Below are 13,515 nucleotides of genomic sequence, written 5' to 3'. Positions count from 1 at the left end.
TTGCTGGTGATGGCAAGCCTTCATCTAATGCTATTCTAATTGTAACAACTATGTTTCTAGCAGAATTACACATTCTCTCCTGAAAAGATACAATTTCATTATATACCCTTCAAAACCTTTTGTTTCACCAAGGGGAGGCACTAATTCCCAGAACAGGTAAGGTCTCCATTCACATTTGTTAAAAATATAATATTGGTTACTATAGTCTACTACATAGTCTTATTTTATGTTATTGCTTTATTATTAATAGATGGCTTTGTTCAGTAGTGCACATTAATTGTATATGTTTACTTTACCTAGAAGAAGACAATTTTAGCACAATGACTATATGGTCCTTAAAAAGTGCCACATCAATATTTTAAATAAACAAGAAGAGAAATGTTTATGAAAACTGAAAATAGTAAGTACTATCTTAACAAGCCATCTTCTTACGATTCCTAGCCTAAAGCATGTTTAAAAATAGCTTATTTTAATAAAATGGCCTTTGTTGCACATAACATGATGTCACATCTTCCACCCAACTCAGTGGTAGTGATGATGCAATGGAGATAAAGGAAGAACACACACAATATTGCTGTGATACATTGCCCCATGCTTAAGGAAGGAGTTGACATGCAATGCCAAATGTACAATATATTTGCATTACGTCAATCTCAGCAACCAAACATTCCAACTTGTGAGAGTGTTTAATGTTCTCTTGGGGCCTGGTCTTCTTCAAAGAACTATGATTTTCAGATTTTCCTGGAGCTAGAAAAGGAGGACTCTTTTTCAGCCATAGTAAATATATTTTGGAGGGTAGCTTAAAAGGAGAATGCAAAAAAAAAAAAAAAAAAAAAGTGTAGATGTGTGCAATTTTCTTCTCTTATTTGAGACCCTAAGGGGGATGGTCTGGTGTGCACTTCACAATTATGGTTCAGAGTAATGAAATGCCATCGAAATACGCGTGCTGGACCTTTCATTAAAATCTGTGACTCAGCACTAAAACATTTGATACATTCAAAAGGTCTCATTTCCACCTAGGGCCTTGGAAAGTCTCTTTAAGCAATATCTGGAGAGCTGCTGAAAGGTATAATGTAGATAAAACACTTCCATACAGAGGTCAGTTTTCCAGCAGCAAAATCCAGTTCTGCTACTGCATTTGGCCATACTTTTACCCACCAATGAATCCCCAGTATGGTTCAGAAGTTAGGTACTCAGATAACACTGGGGAGACTCAAACTCAACTCCGCACTCAGTCATGAAGATCAGAGGAGGATGTGTCAATTACCATCCCACAGCTTCTTCTAATTGTCCTCCTAAGGTAGGACAAGAAGCAATGGATAAAAAACTAATCAAAGAGAAATTTCCTGACAGTTAAAACAATTAATCAGTGGAACGACTTATTTCCAGAAGTTGTGGGGGTTCCAAAGCTGGAGGTTTTTAAGAAGAGATTGGACAACCATTTGTCTGAAATGGTATATGGTTTCATGCCTGAGGGGGTTGGACTAGAAGACCTCCAAGCTCCCTTCCTGTTATTCTGTTATTTACAACATTCTCATCAGGAGAAAATATGAGAAGGCGGATGGAAAGAGACAGAAACAGAAAAGTTTATCTCTCTCTAGTTGTATCTACCCATCCTATCAGATCTGATAAGAAAGGTATACTCCAAGCTCCATGCATTAGGAAATGTCATCTAATACAGTGGTCATCAACTGGTGGTCCGTGGACCACTGGTGGTCCACGAGAAAATGTTGGTGGTCCACAGAAAAATTATTTGCATTTTTTATATTGCACTAAATCAGGGGCGATCAAACTACGCCCCCCTGGGCTGGATATGTGCAATGAATGTTTGAGTTGCTGCAGGGAGTCTCCCCCTTCAGGATCTTCTTGTGTGGATTGGAGAGGGACAGAAATTCCAATTTGGGGTCTGCTTCAGCCTCCTGGTGCAGGGCTTTGGGCAAAGGCTGGAGGGAAGTGCCTCTGGTGGCGAAGAGCCAGAGGACCTTGTTCCAGTAGGATTGCATCATGGCTTGGAACAAGCTGACAATCTCAGCCCGCTGAGCCTCCAGGTAGCTGGTAGCTGGCCTTGCACTCCCACAACTCTTCCCTCTGCTTGGAAAGCCTATGCTCGTAGTCCTCAGTGAGGTGCTTCTACTGAGCCTCCTTCTCGGTCAGATCCAATTTGAACTGAGCTGTTTTGCCAACTCTTTTTCGTGGTGGCTGCTTAGCTCCAACAACATCTTCCTGTTGGGGAGCTAAGGAGCCTGGGCGGGGAGGCGAGGAGTGGCTGGGAGGGGAGGGGTGAGTAGATGCCAGTGAGGCACCCCTCGATGGGAGTGATATCGAGTTGGCCACAACCACCCAGTCACATGACCACCTAGCTACGCCCACCCAGCCGGTCATTAGGCAGATCATATTAGTGGTCTGCATGATTTCAAATTATGAATTTGGTGGTCCCTGAGGTCCGAAAGGTTGGTGACCCCTGATCTAATACACCTTTTGATTACACCTTTATCCCAATCCTACAGTACTTGTTTCCATAAGGTTTTAAAGACCTGGTTCTGTTCCAAGCCTGGAGCTTGGGATGTGTGATTGACCCCAGTTTGTCGTGATGTTGATTGTGCTTTGGTTTTATCTGGCTGGTATATTTGTTATTAATTGTTTTATTATGATGTTTTACTGCATTTTTATTTCTAGTTATGTGCCCATAATCATATACAGTATTTGAGATGGACAACCATATAAAATTGAATAGATACAGGCAGGGGTGGGCTTCAAAAATTTTAGCAAGGGGTTCTCTGCCCGGTTGCTTGGTGGGCGTCGCCATGGTGGGTGTGGCCAAGTTAGCCTCTTGCACCACAGTTTTGGGGGGGGCGTTTTTGCCCTCCCCGGGCTCTGGAGGCTTTCCTCGAGCCTCCGGAGGGTGAAAATGGCCTTCCCAGGCTCCATAGGCCCTCTGGAGGCTGGAAATGGGCCCAGCCAGGAGTGGGATTTGGGGGTTCTCTGAACTGCACAGAATCTCAGCTAGAGGTTCTCCCAAACCCCTGCGAACCCCCAGCAGCCCACCCCTGGATGCAGGTACAAATACAAATGCAGATATTATTCATCCTGAGATAACCCAAATGGAACAAACAGGGTTTTTGTTTTAATGGACACTCTAACATTTGGTTCAAGGACAAGTAAGATGGATGAAATGACACCAAACTTTTCTGCCTTTTTTTCTGCAGTTGAGCCCTTGATGATCTGGATCAGGCACAAGGTCATACTAGTTCTGATGGCCATGAACTTCTGAAGTACTTCCAACTCTATATCCAGGAAAAGCAACTGACGTCCTCACACTATAAGTCTATGAAGCTTCACTGGTAATCCCATCCCAGAATTAAGCAGCTCTAGCAAGGAAACTGATGCATAGCAGCAAGGCTGGTACCATAGCAGCAATCCCAACTGATCCTTAGGGCCCCATTTCATAAATGGGACCTTAGATATGATCATCTGTCAGCAGTGCTCTTGAAAGCCACAAGAATCTCCTAAATAACAATATCCACCACCACCTCACCTCTACCCAGATGGTCATGAATCATGCTATACACCAAACCTATGTTGACATATTGCAGGAAGAGACCACCCTGCCCCCATGTCCATCTAGGTCTCAGTTACTCATCACAGTTAGTTCATGGATATACTACAGCAGAATAGAATAGAATAGAATAGAATAGAATAGAATAGAATAGAATAGAATAGAATAGAATAGAATAGAATAGAATAGAATAGAATAGAATAGAATTCTTTATTGGCCAACTGTGATTGGGCACACAAGGAATTTGTCTTGGTGCATATGCCTCTTGGTGTACATAAAAGAAAAGATACATTCGTCAAGAATCATAAGGTACAACACTTAATGATAGTCATCTTAAGGATATCAGCAACAAGTTTACAGTCATACAGTCATAAGTGGGAGGGGCTGGGTGATAGGAATGATGAGAAGATTAATAGTAATGCAGACTTAATAACTAGTTTGACAGTGTTGAGGGAAATATTTGTTTAGCAGAGTGATGGCATTCAGGAAAAACTGTTCTTGTGTCTTGTTGTTCTGGTGTGAGGTGCTCTATAGCATCATTTTGAGGGTAGGGGTTGAAACAGTTTATGTCCAGGATGCGAGGGGTCTGTAAATATTTTCACAACAGGGTATCAAACTTGTAGGCCGCGGGCCAGATGCGTCACGTGCTGGCCATTCCCACCCCTGCTGAAAAAAAGTTGTGATACATCACATGATGACAACGTGTCGTTGCAAGTTTGACACCCCTGTACTACAGGCTGAGCCAACATTCAGAAGCAGAGGCCCTAAGAAACCAATAATCAGACATAGGGGAACAGCCACAGAGACTGAAGTGTAGTATTTATCTAAGCCACCATAAGTACCTTCTCTGCAAGTGGCCCACAACCAGCTCCCTGTTTTATCTCCCTCTGTCCACCTCCACCAGGATATTACTGCCTGCCCAATTCCCCTAATTCTTCCTCACCTATCTCTTCCCCTGGGACAGAGATCTTCATCGAAACCTAGAAGCACATGGCCACTCTTTATCCTCACTGACCAGACTGATTCCTATGGATCACCTCTCATCTGACATGGATCTGCCCCACCACGACACATAAATATCTACCAGTCCACATCATATCTGAAAATTACATTTGTGCAATGATAGCATATTTCCAGACTCTAAGCAATATAAGAACAGGATTGCTTTGTATGACAGACAATTAACACAGGGCAATTGTTTAAGGGTCTAGGAAGTGCCTGGGTAAAAAAAAAAAAGAATGATGTTGAAGAAATTAATTAAGCTCTTTGGCAGATTATGATTCAGAAGAAGAATAACAGTGATAGCATTCATTTTCTTGGGGGTGGGGGTGGGGGGATCAGAGTGTACTTGTTTATAAACCCTCTTTTACCAGCCCTAATATCATTACAATGTCTGTACTTTGATATATGTTTGGTTGTTACCCTTTTAATAGATTAAAAAAAAAAGATTTAAGTATTTCATTCTGTTGCATTTTGACAGCTGTTAGCCATCATTTTTCCATTCACCTGCATTTAGCAATCCCATAAAGGGAGGTAATCTTAGAACTAACAAGAACCTGGCACTGCAATTCCACATCACTTTGGACTATAAATATCTGACAGGCTTTGCGCTGAGTCAGCAGACGGCAACAAAGTGGCAGCTGTGCCCTTTTATCTGTGCGAGTGTTTCACAGCAATTGGACTATCAGCCCTGCAGTGAAAATCCATAGTATTGATCAGGCCATTTCTCCACTGTAATTCTTCTGTAGGAAATCCCTGATGACAAATTTTAGCTGCACCACTTTTTGATCGCTGGTTTGATGTAAGTGATCTCCAAGGGCAGAGTTAAGCTCCCGGCCGTTCCAGATTATCAAGCACTAACTTTATTTACTGAAACTGCATTTGTGGTGAAAGGGAGGGAGGGAGGGAGGGAGAGAGGGAGGGAGGAAGGAAGGAAGGAAGGAAGGAAGGAAGGAAGGAAGGAAGGAAGGAAGGAAGGAAGGAAGGAAATCTGTTATTATGATCAGAGGCTATTAAAGAATGATAGCGATGAGTTAAAGTTGTTAAAGTTGTCCAATTACTTGACTCTGAATGTGGGTTATAAACATATGTTCCATCTTCATAAATTAATACAATGATAATAATGCCTCAATGACTGGGTGATTCAAAGCAACTGTCTTATTGGATATAGTCTGTCAATAAACATTTTTTCTTTCTTTAGAAGTTCTTTGGGACAAAGGAGAAAAAGGCAACAAGGTCTCATTTGAATACTAAATTGATTCAGTATCATTAATGCCTTATTATTATCTTGTGTACTATGCTTTAGACCAGGTCAGAATGTTTATCTTCCATCCAAATTTGTTTGTTCTAACAGACAACAGTTCTCCACCTCCATTGTCTTATATTACTCATTAGATATGTTATTAATTACATTTAGGTCCTTCTCTAAAATGTGATTTTTCAGATTACCATACAATTTCAATTCTATGTTTACTACATGGCAGGACTCTTGCAGAAGTGATTAGACCTGTTTGGGATCAAAAAGTGGATTTATAACTCAAAGAATAAAATGGAGTGTGTACTGTAAGCATTAGCTGATGTATTTGAGCCTGGTCATTTGAGCCACAAGTAAAAACTCTGGGTTGATCTGTTTGATGATCTGTTGGTTTGTTTTCTTGGCTTTCCATGATATTCTCAACAGTCTTCTGCAATATCAAAGTTCAAAGTCATCAATATTTTTCCTATCCTGCTTCTTCAAAATCCAGCTTTAACTTCCATAGAGGGATTTCAGGGAATACGATGCCTTGCACAATTCTGATCTTTGTAGGCATAGACACATTACCACATTTGAATATCCTTTTCAAGTGCAGAATTTATACCTTCCATGTAAGGCAGATCAGGGCCCTTCTTTTTCCCAACGAGCAAAAAAACTGTATCCTATGATGGGGATTTTAATTTAATCGTATAGGTAATCCTTAATTTACAACCATTCATTTAGCGACTGTTCAAAGGCATAATGACACTGAAAAAAAAAGAGTTATGTCCAGTCCTAGCTCTTACAACCAATTAGGTAAAGGTAAAGGTTCTCCTCGCACATATGTGCTAGTTGTTCCTGACTCTAGGGGGCGGTGCTCATCTCTGTTTCAAAGCCGAAGAGCCAGTGCTGTCTGAAGACGTCCCTGTGGTCATGTGGCCGGCATGACTAAACACCAAAGATGCATGGAACACTGTTACCTTCCCACCAGAGGTGGTCCCTATTTTTCTACTTGCATTTTTACAGGCTTTCAAACTGCTAGGTTGGCAGAAGCTGGGACAAGTAATGGGATCTCACCCTGTTACGCGGCACTAGGGATTTGAACCTCTGAACTGCCGACCTTTCGATCGACAAGCTCGGCATCTTAGCCACTGTACCACAGTGTCCCTCTCCAACCAATTACATGATCAAAATGTGGGCATTTGGCAACCAATATGTATTTACGATGGTTGCAGCATCCTGGGGTCACATGATTGCCATATTCAAGCTTTCCAGCTGACTTCTAATAAGCAAATCAGTGGGGGAAGCCCGAGTCACTTAACAACCATGTAATTCACTCAATTGCACTGATTCATTTAAAAACTGTGGCAAAAAAACATTGTAAAATTGGGCACAACTCACTTAACAACTGCCTTCCTTAGCAACAGAAATTCTGGTCTCAATTGTGACGGTAATTTCAGGATTACCTATAATAGGCTGTTTTGTGACCGCTGTGGTTATATACTGCTGTTATATATTCTGACTAGCCACAATAGCTTCTGATCTCAGATCACTGAACAATGAGCAGTTGATATAATAACTTGCTGTTCACCGCTAAGACAATGTTTTCTTTCTTCTTTGTGAATAGAGTTGGTCTAAATCTCTCTCTCTCTCTCTCTCTCTCTCTCTCTCTCTCTCTCTCTCTCTCTCTCTCTCTCCTCTCTTTCTCTCTCTCTCCTCCCTCTCTCCTCTGTCCTTCCTCTCTCTCTTCTCTCTCTCCTCCTCTCTCTCTCCTCCTCTCTCTCTGTCCTTCCTCTCTCCTCCTCCTCCTCCTCCTCCTCTCCTCTCTCTCCCTTTCTCTCTCTCCTCTCTCTCTTTCTCCTCTGTCCTTCCTCTCTCTCTTCTCTCTCTCTTCTCTCTCTTTCCTCTCTCTCTTTCCCTCTCCTCTCTCTTCTCTCTGTATGTTTGTGTGTGCATCTGTATGTATGTACAGTATGTATGTGTGAATAAGTATTCCTTTAAGAGCAAGACAGCTCCACAATGACTCAACTCATCCCAATTCCATCCACCCCGAGCAGGTGGGTAGCAGGATGCAGAACATCTGCTTCCGTCTTGGGTCCCCACCATTGACAGAAATGTAGAAAAAGTTGGCTGTGGGTGAAATGTAGTAATCAGTTCTGACAACCTCTTCCTCAACTGGATCTCATTTCCGACTGGCCTCCAACCAAATGCTAGTGAGCAGAGTCCTCCTTCTCAGAGTTCAAGAGGGGAGTTACAAACACAGCCGTAAAAGACCTGCACGTCTCTGATGTGCTCAGGGTTGTAATTCTTTCTCACAAAGTTACCTTTCCTGTTTCTATGAATTACTCTTACATTCTTGTAAGAGATATGGGGTGAGGTATTTATGGTGCCTTCAATTCTCCTATCATTGATTTACTGGACCAAACCTGCTCTGGGATATGATGTAAAGGCCCTTATTCCAAAAAGCAGGAGGGGGAGCCTCCTTACTTCTCATAGGAAACAGCATTTTCTGCCCTGCTGCCCTCCAGCAGATGACCAAGAGAGATAAACAGAGGGCACTTCACTCTCCAGTTGCAATGTGCCTGGCGATATGAAGGAATCAATCAGACAAAAGTAGATTATTAGAGTGTCTGAGAGAGATCAAACATTGCTGGCATCTTCACCCACACACGGGTGATTTACAGGCAAGCTGATAAAGTGCTGCAGCTCACTGTCAAAAGTACATGACAGTTCCTCTAGCTGTATGGATAAATTATTGCTGAAGCCCATGATAACATTTCTCCACCTAGCAACCAAACATAACAGGATGTGGCTTTTAGCACTAAGAGCCTGAAAGGATACAAAGAGAAACACGAGAGCTCATTGTGCAAGAAGGAAGCATAGAAAAGAGAATAGGAAGGGGGAGGAAGAAAAACCATTCTGAATCCAGACATAAATACGCAGGCCACCCTTGCCTTTCCCCTCCACACAGGCAGGGGGAAAGGATGCAGTGGGAAGGAAAACCTAAAAAAAGTGAGAATGTGCAACAAAGGGCATTTCGAGAATTATCCAAGCATTGTGTCCTCTTCAGCCTGGGTCTGCTCGACTGAATGTGGCTCCCATACCAAATTATAAAGATTAATAATTGCTGTGATTGGTATTGATACCAATAGGATTGAAACACAAGTACTGCAGAGCTATAGACATTAATCACAAAGGCGGGGGTGGGGTGGTATGTATTTTGTTTGTATAGTGCAAATATGATTTTTTTTCCTAGTTTTTGGGTTGTTTGTTGATCTTTGTACTATAGAAGTATAAAGAGATGAAAGAGATAGATAGATAGATAGATAGATAGATAGATAGATAGATAGATGATAGATAGATGATAGATAGATGATAGATGATAAATTGAGATAGATGATGATAGATAGATAGATAGATAGATAGATAGATAGATAGATAGATAGATAGATAGATAGATAATAGATAGATGCTAGATAGATAGATAGATAGATAGATAGATAGATAGATAGATAGATAAGATAAATAGATAATGGATGGATAGATAGATAATAGATAGATAGATAGATAGATAGATAGATAGATAGATAGATAGATGATAGAGATGATAGATGATAAATAGAGATAGATGATAGATAGATAGATAGATAGATAGATAGATAGATAGATAGATAGATAGATAGATAGGTAGATAGATAGATAGATACTGTAGATAGATAAGTGGGTTTTTTAAATACTGTATCTGTCACATCTCTCCTGTAGTATGCATATACATTTACATTTGCAAGTGAAGTTTCAGAAATCAGAGCTTTCATATATGTGTGTGACATGTGCATGCTTGTACCTATGCATACTTAATGTGCAGCTATGCATTAAGTAAATGGAATTCATGCGGATCACTTCTGATGGAACATGTTCCTATCAATCATACTTTATGTGCATGTGATATTCTGTTTTAAAAAATGAGAAATAACAGTTTGTAGAAAAAAGAAAGAAATGATCTTGCTGCTGACATAGGCAAATATATAAATATGATATATTTTATTAAGGCTTGTCAGCACTACCTATCCTTGCAGTGGGAAGGGACCCATTAGGATGTTCCAAAGCTACTTGCAAAATGGCAACTGGACTTTTCTTGATTTTTCTTGAAAACATTTCACTTCTAATTCAAGAAGCACCGCATATATAATACTGCTCAGTTTGTGTCTGGGTGTTTTGTCCTTGGCATGAACTAGCTTCTTTCTTAATGTGTTCCTGGATTTAAAGTGTGCACATATGTTGTGCTCATTGAACATTTCCAATATTGTGCTGTATATTCTGTGCAGTGCAGTGAGGCATGTGCAGACATGTACATTGAGAAAAACAAGACAACCACTACACAAACGCATGGCACAACACTGGTGAACCAATATGTCAGGACAGAATTCAGAGTACATCTGCACCTGAAAAAAAAAGGAGCCACTCCTCTGAAGACAGCAAGGTTTACATTTGACACAGAGGGAACCATTGTTTGAAAGAGGAGTCAAAGAGGCTATCTATATCTTAAAATTGAAGATAGAGCCCTCTTTTAACAGGTGGGGAGGATATGACACCTGAAGAGGTAAAAGGTCATGGTGTCAGGCTGAGTGCAGCACACCGCCTTGGCTCAGACACTATGTATCTTGCCTGTTTGTATGATCTCATTCTGGCTCTGATTTGCATTATCTCACCTTGCCTTCACTATTAGGAGGATGCAGAAGGGTGGCCTCTTAAGGGGGGGTGAATAGTATCTACCAATTAAAACACTGTTGCTGGTTTGCCTTTTCTGCTTGTAAAAAACTGTATAAAAAAGCAATAAATGTTGCAAAGGAGAGACATCTTCGCACAGAGCAAATGCCTGGACCTTGATTTCTACAGACACCTGTTATCTCCTGTTTACAATACACTCTTTCAGTAGTCCCAAGACACTTCAACACTTGTCTGCACTCTGATTTAGGTGACTCTGAAGACACCGATTAACTCCTGGGTAGTTTCAATGACCCTCAATGTTAAGGACTGACTGACTGCAAATAGCATAAATCCTTTCCATTCCTCACCAGTTAGTTAGAACTAAAGAAGTTTCTTGGGTGAGAAGTGAAACATCTTCAAGAAAAATCAAGAAAATCGACTTCCGTTTTGGCATTGTGGCGAGGCAGTCAGGGAATTAGCGGACTCCGATGAGCGCCACGAAAACCCCAGCTGCTGAACCACTGCCGATGGATCTTCGGACTGGAACCGTCCTGCAGGGACGGGGAAGAAAGAGAGGTGCCTCGGATGACTGAGCGGGACAGGCGAGTTCCTTGGAGGTCAGAGGGAACTCTCTGTGAGCCATGGCGGCTGCCACGAAGCTGGGACAACCGGACTAAGTGTAGAGCTGGAGAGAAGAAAGAAATGGAACAGAGTCTTTTTGAAGCCAGGTGAGTGACAGCCAACTCAGGCTTGAATAACAACAAGAGAAACATCTTACAATTATAAGACTCCTAATGTGTAATATCGGTTAAGGAGCACGGGGGAAAAGAAGATTTTGAAATGTAACTTTGAAGAGATAAAAACCCAATGGAAAATTGATTTTTGAACAAATTATTTGGAAACTTTAAACAATTAGATATGGTCAAAGGATTGGAAAGAAATAAAGAGATCTTTTTTTCCCCCTTTCTTTTTTAAATTGCAAGAAAAACAAAAAGAATGGATAATAAGCTTTAAAAAGAGAAAAAAAAGTGATGTATAAATAAAAGGGGGGGAAAGGAAAAAAGAACTGATAAGAGCTATTTTAATTTGGACTGGACTTTAAATATGATCTGATATTTTTAAACTGAAAAAGAGAAAGAGAAGCTAAGTAAGATTGTGATGTAATTGCAACAAAATGGATACTTGTTAAGCAATTGGAAATTGTGGATTGCAGAGAGACACTATCTGGAGTAAAAAGGAACATTGCAACTTGGTTCTTTGTTTTGGAAAATTGTGAACTTTACAGATAACAACCGTGAGAATTTGTGGAGGAGGATTTTCTTGTCTACAAGAGGTTTGACTTTTGGAGAAATTAAAAAAAAGAAATAGAAGGGAATACAACGGAACTTGTATAATTGGAATAATTATTTGACTTGGAGAATGGAAATAAGAGAAATAACTATAATGTTGCATAAAGGATAAAAATTGAGGATATAAAAATTGAAATGGAGTATACATGAGTGGACAAAAAAATGAAGATGGAGAAATAAGACATAGAAGTGGAAAATAAAGAAGATAAAGATATTGTGATTAAAAGTGGATAAATAATTGAACATGTGAATAGTAATAATAATAAAGGAGGTCTCTAGAGATTATATTGAGATTAACAATAAAATAATGATGATTATATTGAGATTAACAATAATACAATGATGATTACATGGGGATTAACAGTGAATGATAAGAGAATAAAAGATTGGGAAATATTAAGAAAATTAAAAAAGTCCAGGACCTGGGTTTATAAAATGACTATACTGAGATTAATAAATATGAGAAGAAATATGTTACAGACATTTAGAAATGAAATAGGGATTGAAGTTAAAATATAGATAAATAATGAACCAATTTTTTAATTAAGATGTTAGAAGGTACTATTTGAGAAAATTGATAGTTATAATAATTGGGATATTGTTTAAATACCTGTAACAATTGTTATAATTTGAATACTTTTAATAATATATTTACAAAAGTTAAAGATGATTACACTGGGATTAGCAGTGAGAAAAATAAAGATGATCACACTGGGATTAACAGTGGAACAAAGATGATTACACTGGGATTAGTAGTGAGAAAAATAAAGAGGATCATACTGGGATTAACAGTGGAATAAAGATGAGTACACTGGGATTAACAGTGGAAGGATAAAAGAAAAGGTTAAATTAGAAAATTGACAGCTACAATAATTGGGATATTGCTTAAATATGTATAACAATTGTAATAATTTGAACATTTTTTACTTAAGTAAAAAAGAAAAGAAAATTGAAACAATATATAATTATGATTTATAAACAAAAATTACTTAATTGGTGTTATATAAATGGTATGGTTTAATAGATAGAATTTGGGATAATTGGGAAATTGCATTAAATAGCATTATTTGAACTAAGAACGATGCTTAAATGTTAAATTGCTATATTTTTAAGATTAAAGATAAGGTTTAAATTTGATAAAGTAATAATGGAATAAGGATTTAATGAGTATCATGAAATATAAATTTGTTTGAACTGTACTGAAATGTATTATGAGTTATTAATTGAATTAAGATTTAAGGTGGGTTATTAGAAGGGTAATTGTTTTGATTAAGTAAATATGTGTTAATTTTTTAAAAAAAAATGGTATTAGTTGAATATGTGATTCAAGATTAAGAAATAAGTGTTATGGCAAAATAGAATAGATAAAATTTTGTTAAAAATGACCAAAAATTGAACAAATTGATGCCAGATCAAAGCTCTGTTCTGAAAAGATGTAATTTGTATGTTTAGAAAAAAAAATAAAAAAACTTTTTGCAAAAAAAAAAAAAGAGAGAGAGAAAAATCAAGAAAATCCAGTTGCCTTTTTAAAAGCATCTTTGGGACAACCATGACCTGGAAGACTGAGAAACTCATTAGGTCACTGTCATAGTTTGTTCTGGATTTCAGTGGACGTTTGGTGAATTTTCCAGCAACTTATTAAGGATCTGTGTTAACTTTCTATCATCTGT

Source organism: Pituophis catenifer, unplaced genomic scaffold, assembly GCF_029215685.1.
Source record: "Pituophis catenifer annectens isolate HBS135680 unplaced genomic scaffold, rPitCat1.0.hap2 SCAF_3, whole genome shotgun sequence".
NCBI classification, from domain to species: domain Eukaryota; kingdom Metazoa; phylum Chordata; class Lepidosauria; order Squamata; family Colubridae; genus Pituophis; species Pituophis catenifer.
The sequence above is the reverse complement of the archived record's forward strand: the minus strand, read 5'-3'. Positions refer to the sequence as shown.